Source organism: Dipodomys spectabilis, unplaced genomic scaffold (assembly GCF_019054845.1).
Source record: "Dipodomys spectabilis isolate Male_0828 unplaced genomic scaffold, ASM1905484v1 ptg000095l, whole genome shotgun sequence".
NCBI lineage: Eukaryota > Metazoa > Chordata > Mammalia > Rodentia > Heteromyidae > Dipodomys > Dipodomys spectabilis.
Window position 1 is genome coordinate 20,608,990 of NW_024870772.1, and position 4,650 is coordinate 20,613,639.

Consider the following 4,650-nt stretch of genomic DNA (forward strand, 5'->3'; position numbering starts at 1 on the left):
TATTGTTATTAGCAGACTAATTACAGACTTGAGAAAGGTAATCATGCCTCTTATGTGAAAGCTTAATCACTTCACCTCAAGAGTCAAGGAACTACATAGCTGTCATAAATGTTAAATTCTGTCTAGTGTCTCCATTTCATAACCAAAGTCCATCTGCAGTGTAGGTTCTTTATTTTTCAGTGTTTGTATATGGATGTAACTTTTTCAGGTGAATATAAAAATGATTCTTCAAAGCTTCATCTGGGGAAGCACTCTGTCACCCTGGCTCCCATACAAGTACAACTAGTGTTTCTTTTGACAGAAAGAAGAAGTCAAGAAGCATTAATTCTGCTCTCAGCCCTGCTACAATTCTGTTTGCAATTCTGAGATTTTTGCTCATTTATGAAACTAGGACAGTCCTACAATATATATGTCTTTGTCCTTTCTACAAAATTTGACAGTTTCCCAAAATAATAATCCTTCTCCTGGTCACTGAATTTTTTCAGAACCTAAAACCATATCTAGCATACAACAGACACTAAGTAAACATGAATGAATGGCTAAGTTTCTTCAATTACAACATAGTATGCTGCCATAAAACCATAATCTACTGAATTGAGCTAGATTACACTGCATGTAGCAGATAATGTTGGCTGTCAGCTTTCTTCTTATTTGTCTCTTTTCACTACTGAGACACCATCATGAAGATATCCACAATCATGTAAGTTAGTATGTACAAAAAAAAGATTTGAGAGTTGCCAATTTTTCCTCTTCTTTAGCAAGGATATGGTTTGGATGAGAAAAACATTGAATGTACTTGAAATGTCCCGGATCTGCTGATTTTATTTATATAGGGTGTGCCTGCCAACCACTCCTAACTATAATTAAGAATTGGCCCCAGAACACCTGTCTCCAAGCCTATATATTGGTAAAATAAAAGGTTGACTAGAAGCCATTACTGATAATGTCTAAAAGCTTCAAGTAACATGACAGGGTTATCAGATTCAGAAAGGGATATAACCACACAGAACATTCTGGATTTTTGTTTTCATGTGCATCAGAGTTCTTGGTTGCTGATATTTTTTTTACCTATGGAAGAAGAATCGATCTGCTTTGCAGCTGCAGAAAAACAGTAGGTTATCTGCTAGATCACTGATCTAACTTAGCATATGTATGCTTAGATAATGCATCATTGATTTTAAAAATGAATAAAATCCAGTCTCTATACACAAATTCAATCGAAGTGTGTATTCTTGTTAGTGATTCTTGTTCTAAAGGCTGAAGAAACTACCACCCTAAATTTTAATCACTTTCCTAACAGTGCACTTAGAGGTTGTATGGCTGAACACTGTATGTTTCTGGAATGCTACAAAATCCCTGCTGCCAGCACAGATTAGCTCAGGGGAATTCTCAACCCTTGATCAAGTTCCTATTCCTCTCCCTCTGTTCTCCTAACTCAAACGTGCAAGGCAACTCCAGGTATGGTTCCTTCTAAGCCCTGTTTCGATTTACTAGAGATCTCCAAGGCCCTATCACCAGACTTGGGCCCACCATCCTGTGAAAGGTTCTTTGGGATGCGCCAGCAGATTCTCTAACTTAAGGAAAGCTAGAGGCTAAGGAAAGGAAGGAAAAGATCTTTAAAGGTGGCCAAAGGGTAGGGTCTTCCTGGCCAACACTGAGATCTTCAAAAGGGAGCTTCAAATGAGCTTGTATACCGGCAGGTGTACAAGTGGGTGAAATAAAGGTTACACCACGCAGTCTTCTCATCCCCAAACCAGCACCAGAAGCTCCGCCAAAGGAGATAAGAAATTGAAATTTTATTTCCAGAATTCTCACTCGACTGTACATGGAAAGAAAAGGTTTTTTTCCTGTTCTCACACAACCAGCACAACCTTGTGACATCAGATGTGAAGGAGTTTTCTCCCCCACATGCTGAGCAATTCTATCAGCTGTGTGTCCTCTAATTTATTTCAGTTCTGGTATCAACCTGGATTTAGCATCAGATCCCTCAAATGCCAATTACAAGTGGTAGTTGTCTTCTCTGACTGACTGGCAGGAAATTAAGGGTCCTGTGACCTTTCTACTAGAGTCTGAAAGTAAGTCAGAGAATTCGAGGAAATACTTGATTCTTACCTATTATTTTAAAGGATTTTACAGGGGTTGCAGCCACAGGGAAAGGGTGCATAGTAGGGCAGTACAGACCTTCAAGCCTCTGCAGGGAACTCCTTGTGTTTAGACATCCATCAGCTCATTGAACCCAGCCCTTTTGGACTTTTAAAAAGGCTTCCTTACAAGGGTGTGATTGATTGCATCATTGGTCATTGGGTCATTAACTCAACCTCAGCCCCTCTCTCTTCCCAAGAGATTGGGGGTGGGGTTTAAAATTCCAAACCTCTAATCATGCCTTGGTCTCTCTGGGGATCAGCCTTCATCTCAAAGCTACTAGGGGTGTCTGAGCCACCAATTCACTCAATAGCATGCAAGAGACATTCTTAGCACTCCAGAGATTCCAAGGATTTTAGGAGTTTTTTAATTAGGACCAAGTACATTTTACAATAGTACACATATACATTATACTTTCCCATATACTTGCACAGACACATAGAGATATACATATACATATGCAAGTACACATGCATATGCTATTGTCATTTTGAGAGAGTCTGTGTAACACAGGCTAACTTCATAATTCTCCAGCCTTGCTTGGGCTTGTGACACCATGTTCATATATTGATAGAAAATACTAAAAGCCCACCTAAAAATTGTGGGGTTTTTTTTGGACTGGGGGCAAGGAAGACCTTTACTTTTCATTTTTTATTTTAATTTGGATGTTGTAAGCATTCAGTCTACATATAATTAAAACAAATGAATTAAAAGCTATAAAGTGAAAGGAATAGAATTGTCCAGAAATGAACAAAAGTCAAAGGTCAATTAATAAGTTTCCCCAACAAGGCTGTCTTCCTGAAGTAGTTAGAATTTGGCTTGTTTCGGCTAAGAACACTTCTAAATGAAGTCCTAAGGAGAAAACCATCTTTGTCCAGTCTCTGAATGGTCCCTGGGACCTAGCGTCTGTCTGCCTCTCTTTCCCTTGTCTGGATGGGAAAGTCAAGGAGAGGCACCTTTTAAGTGCCCATTTCTCAGAAAAACTAGTGGCTCTTAAAAGTATAGGAGTAGAATATGGCTGATTTAGTGTGTAATCTTGTAATAATGGTGGCCATGTTGGTGGTACTGATCAAAAATGAGCCAGTGAAGGCTCATTTCAGCTGAATTGGCCTCTAGAGTAGAAAGAAAAAAAATGAATTATTTTAAGAGTCGCAAATAATTCATTCCACCTTCTGGATACCAGGCAGCTCCAAACAGCCCCTGTTGAAAGATGCATGTGGGGAAGGAAATTCGTTTATAGAATGGCCTCAAAAGAGCAGGATACTTCCCAAGTTACCACTCACACAGGGAATTCTGCCTACACCAGACCCTGCAGAAACACAGCCTTGGATGTCTGCAAGAGGAGGCCCTGAGCTGCACCTGCCAACGCTTCTCTGTGGCCACAGCTCTTCTTCCCCACACGGTGGAAATGCTTGCCTGAAGCTTGCCTTGATCATCCCTCTCCAAAGCTCCAAATCTACTTGGATGCTTCCCTTCTCCTCCTCCTTAGAGTCTGAAGAGCTAACTTGAGTATATTCAACAGTGGAGTAGAGTTGCTGAATCTCTACCCTTCTCCAGTCTAGAGAAGACTGTTGAGTCCTAATACTAATGTATAGGGAGAAACTCAAACTCTTGTCTTTAGTCTTCCACAGTCAAGAAATTATCAGCTCATCTGAGAGGTTACAACTAAGATGCCTGGGGAAAGGGGGACCAGAGGTAGGTCCAAGGCACTAACGCAGGTGAGGAACCAAGGTTTTAACTTGGAGCAGTGACTATCAAACCCTATCTGGGCTGCTGGTTCAAGACCTCTTCATCAAATCTCTACATTCAGCTCAGGTGGATGGGTGGGCCATCTTTTCGTGAAAGTCCCTCAGTGACAAGGCAAGAAAGTGTGACTCAGCTCCATCCCCGGGACCCCCAACCTTTCATTTGTCCCGGTGATAGGCTTCTCGATTTTCACATCTTAGAAAGGTCCCAAAGGGGAGCTCCCTGGCAAGGGACCCTTTCCTAGCCACCTGAAGGGATGATTCTTTAGGCTGAAGATCCAGCTCAGGGCAAGTTGTACTTGACTTTTGAGGCTCTGGGGCTTGAAGCGCGGGCACCCCAGCCTCTGCGTGGCCTGGGTGGTCCCCGACAGTGAAGTCCCATTCGCGGCCTTGCCCCCACCTCCCTTCCCCTCCCCCCCACAAGCACAAACGCGCTGCAGCCGCCAGAACCCTGGGCCCCGCAGCGTTCGGCCATTGGACAGCGACAAGGCAGGGGCCCTGGCCCCAGCCGCCTGCCTGGGTGGGCCGCGCTGGGTAGGTAGCTGGGGGGGACCGGAAGGATGGCGAGGAAGTCGGAGAGAGTTTCCTGAGATGAGAGATTACTTCCGTCCGGGCGCTGGCCTCTCTCTGAAGCCGGCTGGCGGGGGCTCGGGGGAGCGGGGTGCGCTGGGCTCGGCCGCCCTTGCCACCTGCAGCGCCCGGGCTCAGGGCCGCGGGAGACCTGGCGGGGGGCCGGGGGGGACGCGCTCCATCCGTGGCGGGG